At 38.4% G+C, this 12,403-nt stretch overlaps 1 long non-coding RNA gene across 1 annotated transcript in view; it reads left to right on the forward strand.

Moving 5' to 3' along the window:
- The window catches only part of LOC309843731, a 64,220-nt gene extending 54,895 nt beyond the window's left edge, over positions 1-9,325 (forward strand). Inside the window, exon 4 of the long non-coding RNA XR_014300317.1 lies at positions 9,268-9,325. This is a non-coding gene — a long non-coding RNA (uncharacterized lncRNA). The remainder of the gene's footprint in view (positions 1-9,267) is intronic.
- Positions 9,326-12,403: the final 3,078 nt, after the last annotated feature.

Consider the following 12,403-nt stretch of genomic DNA (forward strand, 5'->3'; position numbering starts at 1 on the left):
CCCTAACTATATGTTGAAAATACTATTCTTTCTCCATTGGATTATCTTGAAACCCTTGTCAAAAATCAGTTGATCATCAGTGAGAAGATATATGAGTTTTTAAAATACCACTTTTCTGATATCTATAATTTCTTTTTTTTTTTTTTTTAGATTTTTTATTTTTATTTTTTTGATAGACAGAGAGCACAAGTAGGCAGAGAGGCAGGCAGAGAGAGGAAGGGGGAAGCAGGCTCCCTTCTGAAACAGAGAGCCTGATGCGGGACTCGATCCCAGGATCCTGGGATCACAACCTGAGCCGAAGGCTGCGGCTTAACCCACTGAGCCACCCAGGCGCCCTCTTTTTTTTTTTTGAGATTTTTAAAACTTATTTGAGAGAGAGAGAGAGAGTGTGTGTATGAGCAGTGGGGGAAAGGGGGGCAGAGGGAGAAGAAGAAGCAGATGCCCTGCTGAGCCGGGAGCCCAATGCAGTGCTTGATCCCAGGACCCCGAGATCATGACCAGAGCCAAAAGCAGATGCTTTCCCAACTGAGCCACCCAGGCACACCAATAATTTCCCTTCTAAAGAGGTAATACAATAGGTCCTATCTCAGGTTACTATGAGCCTTTTAAAAATTTTTATTATTAAATTTTTAAAAATAATAATAACAATAAAAATAACAATAACAAAAATAATAAATTTATTATTAAATTTAAAACATTTATTATTATTATTAATTTTTTTAGAAAGTGCGGAAGGCCAGAGAGAGAGAATGAGAGGGAGAATCTTCAGCAGAGAGGGAGAATTTCCATGCCTGGTGCACAGCCTGACACAGGGCTCAGACTCATGACCCCGGGATCATGACCTGAGCCTAAATCAATCGCTTAACTGACTGAGCCAGCCAGGCACCCCACTATGACTCTTTTAAATCAAGAAGTTCAGACTAGAAACTACTTTAGGGGCACCTGCCTGGCTCAGTCAGTGGAGTGTACAACTCTTGATCTCGGGGTTGTGATTTTGGCCCCATATTGGATATAGAGATTACTTAAAAATAAAATCTCTTTGGGGCGCCTGGGTGTCTCAGTGGGTTACAGCCTCTGCCTTTGGCTCAGGTCATGATCCCAGGATCCTGGGATGGAGCCCCGCATCGGGCTCTCTGCTCAGTGGGGAGCCTGCTTCCTCCTCTTTCTCTGCCTGCCTCTCTGCCTACTTGTGATCTGTCTGTCAAATAAATAAAAATCTTTAAAAAAAAAAAAAGGCAAAACAATTAAAAAAATAAAATCTCTTTAAGAAAACCTACTTTAATAATTGTTTTTGTTCTGCTATAGCTATTTAGAAAATTATATTTGCAACTAAACATTCGTTCACTTTTAGAAGTGTTTTACTGAAACCGAAAACAAAAATCTGAATAAACTGGGAAACTGAGGACACACCAAGGATCTCTTTAATCTTTGGGTTTGTGTTCTAATTTGTCCTTTTTGTAACCCTCACCCCCCCTTTTAATTTTATCCTGAAGAGTAATGTTAACTTTTTACAAAATTCATGGACATTGATCAGCTCTCTGGTGTTTGAAGCCAGAATATAGTTCTTGGCTCAAAGATCCCTTTACACCACTTTTACATGTTGGAAAAAATTAAACATGGGCCTCTAATCTCATACACAAAGAACTAGGGTTGTTTCCTCAAATGAGACAAGGGCTTAGGATGAAAACATGTTTGGGTTAAAATGGTTTTCTTAAACCTAATTAGCTCCAATTCTAGGCTTATTTTATTGTTCCCTGTATTTTGTTCCCATTTACACTGATGAATAATGGATTAAATTGTGTTTTATCATTTATATCATAAATATTTCCCTTAGGTTTGAGTGCTGTGAAGTTCTTTTAAACTTGCAGAGGGATTAAACTTGGCAATTAATTCATATGTCAGTTGTTAGCAAGGTCTAGTAATTAAAGTCTACTTCAGAGTAAGTTATTAACTCTCCAATAAAAAAAAGTACTTTATCAACTTATCAGTTTTAGCTATTTATTCTAGTTGACAGATGAGATAGGGAAGTTATTGACCGTACATAATCACCTCTGTACTTTTACCACTGAACACTGGGGTCAAATAGAAATCTAGGTTGTTCAAAGTCATAGTTTAAATCTAGAATAAACCAGTTCAAGTTGATGGAGTAGAAGGGGGTGCCCTTGGATCTTGTTACCTTTGCGATACCATCTCCTTAAATTTTGTAGAGTCCATTTTAACTCTGTTCAAAATTCTCAAACTTCTCATTAAAAACAGCCTAGATCAAGGATTTCATATTGAGATCTGAGATATTAAATTTACTTACTGTTTACACTTTTTACAGCTTTAACTATAATCTCCCTGCTGTACATTATATGCCCACGACTTCTCTATTTTATAGCTGGAAGTTTGTACTTTGTCTCTCTTTTTATAATACTTTAAAAAATCCTAATATAATCTTTTAAAAAACTTTTAAATGCTATAAGTCAGTTATAACTCAATATTTTAAAAAGGTAAAATTTTAAAAATTTTTAACCCTTTTGATGCCCTCTTTGTGAACAAACTAAAGGAGAAACTCTAGGAGACTGTAAATGCCTAGGACACAACAAGAGCAGGCTTTTTATTTGCAGACATAAGCTAGTCATGAGTTTCCATCTCATGATAGCAAGTTTCCTTTTTTTCTGCTTTATTTCTTGGCCTAACATCTGGCTATAGTTTCACAGTTTGAGGGTGCCCCTGTGCACCCTTTGCTTTCCCCCTGGTTGGCTTGTGATGAACTACTGCCAAGGTCAGTCCAAGTATGACTCTTTCTTGTGGTCAGCATAACTGCAGTAGTGGTTCCCAAGCCCAGCTGACCATCAGAATTTCCTGGGATGGTTTTTAAAGAGTTTTCAGGCCTCACCTCAAAGATACTGGATACAGAACTTTAGAGTGGAGCTGGTGAATATTCCCAGCTGAAATTGATGTTCAACCAAGTTCAAGCTATGGTCCAGGACTCTCCAGGTGCTTGGCAGTCCCATGGGTTTGGCCTTGGAGCATTGCCTCTGAGAAGCTGCCAGAGGATTCTAAAATATTCATGGGTGATTACTTGCAATCTGTCCTTCATCTTGGCAAAGAGTCTCACCTCTTTCAGACTGTCCTTCTGACTTACTTGCTCCTTCAAACTGCCTGGAAGTGGCACTAGTGAAAATAAGATAGACTTTGGTTCTGACAAATCTACCATGGACTTTTGGTCCAGCCTGCTGTATGGATGCCATTTGCCTCATTTGCAAGTAGAGATAACATTGTCCTCTCAAGAGTGAGGATCAGAGGGCACCTGGGTGGGTCAGTGGGTTAAAGCCTCTGCCTTCGGCTTAGGTCATGATCCCAGGGTCCTGGGATCGAGTCCCACATCGGGCTCTCTGCTCAGCAGGGACCCTGCTTCCTCCTCTCTCTCTGCCTGCCTCTCTGCCTACCTGTGATCTTTGTCTGTCCAATAAATAAATAAAATCTTAAAAAAAAAAAAAGAGTGAGGATCAGGAGAATGTACTTACATAGCATCTAGAACATAGTGCACCTTGCAATTTGCATTATTGTCTGTTTGGATTTACTTGTCCACCTCATTGAATATGATGGGTTAATCAAACTTGCTCATCAGTTTTCCCTTATTATAACCTCATTGATTACTCTGCACCGTGTTTCTCAAAGCAGGGGACACAGACTCCCTGCATCTGAATAGGAGGGAGAGAGGACAAAAAGCTGGTCTTATGCAACTCTAACTTTCTACACTTTTAAATTTTTTTTATTGCAGTATAACATACACATGGAAAAGAATTTTTATTGTAAGTGAACAGCTCAGTGAGTTTTCATAAACTGAACACACCCATGTAACCAGCACCCAGATTAAGAAACAAAACATTGCCAGCATCCCAGAAGCCCTCCTCCACACACGGAACTTTAACACTGTTAGAGCAAGAGCCTAGTGGTGGATTTCTCCTTTACCATGGTCCCGCCTTTCTCTCCTGAGCCAAATCTGCATGCTGTGTGAGCCCTTCCCAGTCTGAGAGGCTAGGCCTGTAGCCTCACATGCCCCCTTATAATGATGTGACTTCCTTTGTAAGAAGGGTCACAAAGGGTGTTTCCATCATTTATATTCCTAGCATACACCCTAAACTGTTTAAAGTAAATGAATTCAGGTCCTGGCCAACAAGGAGTGGAGATCAGTCATTGCCTGAAAGCATCAGCTTATTACAACACTCCAGCATTTTCTCACGGAAGGGCGAATGAGGTGGATTCTAGTGTAATTACCTTTGTGTAATTGAAAACTAAATCACTGATGACTGCATAGTTTAAATACCCATTTAAATACTTCCATTTTATTGCACTTATTTTTGCAGGACTTGCTACCACCAAATAGGCTATTAATTTTTCTAGTGAATTAAAATGTGAATGGGTACATTAAAAACAAGCACAGCTCAAATAGATGCCCTCTTTTCCCAGAGATCATTAGAGTTTTTCTTTTTATTTAATCCAGCTATTCAAATAATGTATTAGACCAGGACCTGTAATAGTACAGGTCTTGCCCAAAAGAGATCAGGTTTTCTCTGTAATATGATTTATGCAAGATTTTAAATAGTAGGACAAAAACCTGTGGTGCTTTTGCTTATATCTTCTCAAATATTAACATGCATACAAATCACATGGGGGTCTTGTTAAAATGCAAATTCTGATTTGGTGGGGCTTAAGGCTGGAGATTCTGCATTTCTATCAAGCTCCCAGATGGTGCTGATGCTACTGGTCTGAAGGCCACACTCTGAGTTGCAAGACTGTTCAGAGTAAGCAATGACTCAAAGCCTGGATATATATCTGAGCTGTAATATCCTGGTATATAAAGACTATTTCTAAAGTCTCTTCTGAATGTGTGAATCTACAATTCAGTAATCTCTCTTTGCCTATTAATTTTTCTTTTGACCTCTGATTCTTATTGTTTATAAGCTGTTATATTAGATATTGCTCTGTACTGGGAAGCCAGACAAAACTGTGGCTTATGGTTGGCAAGTTTTATTTTTCAACCTTCTACAAATCTATTGGACCATAACCTAAACTTGAGTCAGATTTTGGTCAAATAAACAAGAGTGTACATAGGAGTATAACCAAAAGAAAAGGACGGCTAGTTCCAGTTCAAGGTGATGACATAGGAAGATCCTGAGCTTACCGTCTCCCATGGACATACCAGAACTACAGATATATATGGGAAAATGCAATGTAAGATCTGAGCCCATGAAACTCCTATAAGAAAACATAGGCACTAAACTTCTTGACATTGGTCTTGGTGATGACCAATGTCAATGTCAACAAAAATAAACAAATGGAACTATATCAAACCAAAAAGCTTCTACCTAGCAAAGGAAACTACCTAGCTTCTACCTACCTAGAAAAGCTTCTACCTAGCAAAGCAATCAACAAAATAAAAAAGAAACCTAATGAATGGGAGAAAATACTTGCAAATCACCTATCTGATAAGGGGTTAATATCCAAAATATATAAAGAACTCCTACAACTCAATAGCAAAAAAACAAAACAAACAAACAAAAACCACAAAAAACAAGCTGATTAAAAACTGGACAGAAGATCTGAGTGGACATTTTTTTCAAAGGAGACATACAGATAGCCAAAGGAACATGAAAAGATGTTCAACATCACTCATCATCATGGAAATGCAAATCAAAACCACAATGAGACATCATCTTATACCTGTTAGAATGGTATTATCAAAAGGACAAAAAATAATAGCTTTGACAAGGATGTGCACCGTTTACATGGGAATGTCAATTGGTGCTGCCATTATGGAAAATAGTATGGAAGCTCCTTAAAGAATTACACATGGAAATGCCATATCCAGCAATTCAGCTTTTGAGTATTCATCCAAAGAAAGTAAAAAACACTAATTCAAAAAATATGTGCACCCCTATGTTCATTGCAGCATCATTTACAATAGCCAATATATGAAAACAAACTAAGTGTCCATCTACATATGATGGGACAAAGAAAATGTGGTTATATATATATATATATATATATATATATATATATATATATATAATGGGGATATTATTCAGCCATTAAAAAAGAGTAAGATCTTGCCATTTTGACATGTATGGACCTTGAGGGTGTTATGCTAAGTGAAATAATTTATACAAAGAAAGACAAATACTATATGATATCACTTACATATGGAATTTTAAAAAAAATTATAGATACAGAAAACAGATTGGTAATTGCGAGAGATGTGAAATGTGGGAGGTGAAATGGGTGAAGAGAATCAAAAGTACAGATTTCCAGTTATAAAAAAAAGTCATGGAGATACAATATACAGCATTATCTATAGTTAATATTGTGTTGCATATTTGGGGCCCCTGGGTAGCTCAGTGAGTTAACCATCCAGTTGGTGGTTTTAGCTCAGGTCATGATCTCAGGTTGTGAAATCCAGCCCCATGTCAGATTCCGTGCTCAGTGCAGAGTCTGCTTGAGACTTTTTCCCACTCCCTGTCCCTCCCCCTGTACTCCTTCCCCCAACTCATGCTCTCTCTCTCTAAAAAGAAATAAATAAAATATTTATTTTAAAAATTGTTTTTCTTATTTGAAGTTTGCAAAGAGAGTGAATCTTGGAAGTTCTCATTACAAGAAAAAAAGTTCTGTAACTATGTATGGTGACAGATGTTAACTAGAGTTATTGTGGTGACCATTTCACAATATAGACAAATATCAAATCATTGCATCGTATGCCTAAAACTAATATAATGTATGTAAATTATACTTCAATTTTTAAAAAAAGAAAGAAAGAAAAAGAAAGGGACAACTAATCGTACCAGAATAGGCAGTCCTTATATAAATACTGTTTTCAAATAGCCACAACTGGGTAGCGTTGCAGAACATGTAAAGAAAAGTTCAAAGAACTGGCACTATTTAGCTGTGAAGAGAAGACAAAGAATGCCTTAAGAATCATCTTTGAATGGCAGCAGAAAGCAGTATATCCTCTGAAGTAAATGGCTTTACAGCACGTCAGAGTAGATTTAGGTTAGCTCTAAAGCAGATCTTATGATAATGCTGATCCTAGGTGGTAGGATTGCCAATGGTAACTTCCTTTTTCAAAGATATTTAAAACCAACATGGACCTTACCACATTGCCTATCAGTTGTGTTATAAGTTGATGTATCAACAGGAGTTTAGTGCAGACACCACTCTTGGTGTTGAATACAAGGAATTAGATGTTTCCAAAACAATTAGGTGGGCTGGAAGAGCAGAGGTTAGAGGGCGGCCCTAAGGCTTCCAAGTCATACCACACAGCAACAACCTAGAGATCAGGAACGTATGGAGACCATAGCTAGCATCCCAGCCACATCTCACCAATGGAATTGGTGGCAATGCAGAGGCACAGAAAGTCTGGCTGTTGAAAATAACATCTAATGTAGCAGATATATCAAAAAGTAAGAGAGAAAACTAACAGGCAGGGGAAAATAGCCTCCATCTTGCTTTTACATTCCAGTCTCACATCATTATACATGACTGGCAAAATCCAAATTGTATACTGAATCCTATTAGCAGGAAAGTCTAGGAATTATAGTTGTTCGGATTTTTTAAAGTCAATTTTCACTGAAGTATAACATATATACAGAAAAATGCACAAATCACAATCAGGTACAGCTTGATGAATTTTTATAAAGTGAGTGTTCCTATGTAACCCTAACCCAGACTGGAAAACAGAAATTACTTGTACACCAGAGAGCCCCCCTCATGCTTTTTTCTAGGCATTATCCTCCCAGAAGCTACCTACCATCCTGGCCTCTAACACCATAGAGCAATTCCACAAAGTAGAATGAGGTAGTATGTCCTCTTTTGTGACCAGCTCTTCTCACTCAATATTGTATTTGTAAGATTCATCCATGTTGTGCATAGCAAGAGCATCTTCATTTTCATTGCTGTATAGTATTCCTTAGGATAACGATAACGTGATTTGTACATTTTACTACACATGGACACTTGGGTTGTTTCTATTTGGGAGTGATTACAAACAGTGCTATCAGGAGCATTGGTGAACAAATGCACACCCTTCAGTTAGATATATAAATGTGCAATTTCTGGGTTATAGGGAATGCATATGTCTAGCTTGAGTAGATACTACCAGTGTTCTAAAGTGAGGGATGTGCCATGCCACATACTCACCAGAACCTTGTATTTTCCAATTTTACATTTTAGCTATTCTGTTGAAAGGCTAATACAATTGTTGAAATTGTATTATGGTTTTAGTTTTTATTTTCTTGATGTCTAACAAGTGGAGCACCTTTTCATATGTATATTGGCCAGTGAGATATCTTCTTCTATGAACTGCCTATTTTTCACCCAATTTCTTATCGGCTTGTCTGACTTTTTCTTCTTTGTAGTTCTTTATTCTATGAGTCCTTTATGGGTAGATGTATTGGGAATACCTTTTGCCATTCTGTGTCTTATTTGTCCTTTCCTTTCATAGGGTCTTTGATGAAGACATTGAGAATTTTTAAAAAGATTTTATTTATTTATTTATTTAACAGACAGAGAGAGAGAGAGACAGTGAGAGAGGGAACACAAGGGGGTGGGGCGGGGTGGGGGGAGGAAAGGGAGAATCAGGCTACCCGCTGAGCAGGGAGCCCGATGCAGGGCTCAATGTGGGGCTCGATCCCAGGACCCTGGGACCATGACCCAAGCTGAAGGCAGACACTTAACGACTGAACTACCCAGGTGTCCCGAAGACATTTATAATTTTGATGTAGTTCAGCTAATCAGAGGCTTTGCTTTATGGCTGGGTTATTTTGTATGTGTCCAATTTAAGAAATCTTTGCTGACTCTGAGGTCACAAAGTATTTTCCAATTTTTGTGTGTGAAAACTTTTACTGTTTACATTTAGATTTACAATTCATCTGGTATTGATATTTGTGTATGATGAAAAGAAATATATAAGTTTTGAGATTTCTAGCTCCTATAACACTGCAAAATGAGAATGGGGTATCTATGGGAGTTGGTGAAAATGAATGCTGAGTTCCTAGAGACCATGTCTGACAGTTAGGCTGCCCGAATTTTTACACTGTAAAACAGGTAGCTCCAAATGGCGAATTTTTCTGAACCTCTTTTCAAATATCTATGATAGTGATTTTCCACATTCCATCCTTCCCAAATGTCAACACTCCACCTCAGGCAATTGCTTTGTATGTCTCCTTTCTTACCCCACCTCTTGGAATGTCATCACTGTTACAAGAGCACTGTGTTCTTTTTCAGAAATTGCAGTAAGAATTGATCTGCTTCCAAATAAATGAAAAGACCGGGTTGAACTTGGTGAGTAAATGTGAATGTTAGTATAATTTTAAAGCAGTGTAGTTTTATTGCCCAATCTAAGAAAGTGTAGTCAGGGGGTGCCTGGTAGCTCAGTTGGTTAAGCATCTGCCTTCAGCTCAGGTCATGATCCAGGAGTCCTGGAATCAAGCCCTGTGTCAGTCTCCCTGCTCAGTGGGAAGTCTGCTTCTCCCTTTCCCTGTGCCCTTTCCCCTGCTCATGTGCTCTCTGTTAAATAAATAAATATTTTTTTAAAAGTATGGTCAAGGGGCACCTGGGTGGCTCAGTGGGTTAAAGCCTCTGCCTTCGGCTCAGGTCATGATCCCAGGGTCCTGGGATGGAGCCCCACGTCGGGCTCTCTGCTCAGCGCCGAAGCTTGTTTCCTCCTTTCTCTCTGCCTGCCTCTCTGCCTGCTTGTGATTTCTGTCTGTCAAATAAATAAATAAAATATTTTAAAAATGAAAATAAAAATAAAAGTATGGTCAAGTATAGGTCATTTTTCTAAAAGGTTTGGGGACATGGAAACAGCCTAAGTGTTCATCAACAAATGAATAGATAAAGAAGTTGTGGTCTAAAAATGCAATGAGATATTATTAAGCCATAAACACACACACACAAAGAAATCCTACCTTTTGCGACAACATGGTTGGACCTAGAGGGCTTTAGGCTAAGTGAAATAAGTCAAAGAAAGAAAGACAAACACTGTATAGTTTCACTTATTTGTGCAATCTTGAAAAAGAAAAAAAAAAAAAAAGACCTCATGGGAAGTGACCAGACTTGTGGTTACTAGGGTGAGGGGAGGGGCAATTGGTGGAAAGTGGTCAAAAAGTAGAAACTTACAGTTATAAGATAATAAGTACTAGGAATGTAATGTACAGCATGACAACTATAGTTAATACTCTGGGGCACCAGGGTGGCTCAGTTCATGGTTTCTGGAATGGGATGGGTATCTTAGCTGGTCCTTAATTAGTTCACAATATGATGTCCAAGCCTGGTTTATGTTGTAGGTATCCCATGGCCCTTTTATGTTGCTTCTGGGTGCCCTAGAGATCAAACCACCTGCATAGATGCACCTGGCAGCCCTTCTAGGTTCTTTGATTCCTATTTGCCAGGCACTCCTCTAATTACTCTATATGCATTGTCCTATTTAATCATCATAGTAATCCAATATGATAGTTCCTATTTTTATCCATATTTTATAGATGAGGGCTTTAAGGTTAGGTAATGTGCCCAAACCCCTTATAGCTCCTTAGTGGTAAAGCTTTTGCTATGGAAGGATTCTCTTTACTCTTTTGTGTAACTACTCATTAATAATTCATTTGCCCACTCTTGCTCTACGTCTCAGATCTTAGATAAATCCTGTGCTATCATCTCCACTTGTGGTCAAATTTATCTTTGCAAAGACCCAGCACATCAAGACATGCCAATTATCTTAAGCTCCCTATTCTGTTCATGAAGCAAGTATTTCTAGGCATCAGCTATATGTTCAACGCAAATTCTGACAACTGACTGAGACAGGGAGCAAAAGAAATACAAGAGTCCCTTCCATAGAAAACACAAATGGAGTTTAACTCAACTAGAAAGAAGCCCTAGTTTCTCAGTCATTAGTCATGAACAGTCATTTGTTGTTCTTGATGGCTCTTTCTTCTGGGTCATCTCCCAGAGGTAGCATAACACTCATTTGAGAGCTACTGAACCCCAGGGAGTCCACCTTCCCCCACAGTCCTCCTCAGAGTCCAGTGGATCTCAACTCTCAGTTTCTCAGTTCTCTACTACACTCAAGGTTGCCATAGGGATTAGGGTGAGGATGGAATCTCCAGGAAACTGAAAGTGCCATTTCAAAATCAATTGAGTTTCAGTAGGTTTTAGGAATAAATCTGGTACCCAACCACTAAATATGAGGTTTTTTTAATGGAAAAATATGAACATATCACCCCAGAACAATCTTGGTTCCCAGTCTGGCCACATTTCTTGATTATGAACCATGTTAAATTCTTTCCATTTCTTAGATATCTTAACTCATAAACCTGGCCACTTTAAAGGGAAATGTCTGGTATTTTCTTTCTTTTTTACTCCCAATTATTAATTTAAGCAAGTTAGTGCTTCCGTCCACTTCAGGCAAAACAAAGCTCTCTGATAGGAATCACTTAAGATTTTACAGAGTGTTTTGCGAAGTTCTAATTATGCTTATTTGTCTCAAAAGTAATTCCTGGGGCACCTGGGTGGCTCCATGAGTTAAGCCTCTGCCTTCGGCTAGGGTCACGATCTCAGGGTCCTGGGATCAAGCCCCTCATGGAGCCTGCCTACCCCCCACCCCCCCACCCCCACCTGCCTCTCTGCCTATTTGTGATCTCTGTTAAATAAATAAATAAAATCTTTTTAAAAATATGCACATTTAAAAAAGGTAATTCCTAATTAGCTGAATGTAAGACGACCCACATAGTAGGAATTAATTTTACTGGAAGATCTTAGCCTGTATTTCTGTGTCTGTGAGTTTAGTCCTAGAGAAAGAAAACTCAGAATCATTTGCTTCATCCTTCAGGTAGGTCTGGTACAGGAACCTGCTCAAACTGTCTATGATCCTGATGGGAAGCAGAATGTCAGGGCTTTGTAAGAAGAAACATAAAATTCCTGATCCCAGAGAATTAGCAGTTCATCTTGTTGCTTCCTCCTCAGATGAAGAGCAATTTCAGTAGGATGAAATCCCCGAGCACAGAACCTACAGGAAGGGGAGCGTCCTGAAATGGAAAAATCTTAAACTTTCTCTTGAAAAATTTTTAAGCCTCTATCCACCTCAGTTTTGTTATCTGTGAAAGGGGGTCTTAATATCTATTTAGTAGGAGTATTATAAGACCAAGTGAAATATGTGAAAGTGCCCTGTAAAATTTAAAACAATATATATACCATTACAGATTTTGAGAATTCATTTTTATATGTCCTTTGCTTTTTTAACCTAGAAAATGTCCTGATCAGCCATAATGACCACATTACATATTTTAAAAGCATTGCTAGACCTTGGTGATGATGGTATGGTAGTAGCAATAGCAAGGAAAACAGAAAGAGGAGTGTGCATGGTGAGGTA

This window comes from Mustela nivalis (assembly GCF_964662115.1).
Source record: "Mustela nivalis genome assembly, chromosome: 11".
In the NCBI taxonomy this organism is placed as follows: domain Eukaryota; kingdom Metazoa; phylum Chordata; class Mammalia; order Carnivora; family Mustelidae; genus Mustela; species Mustela nivalis.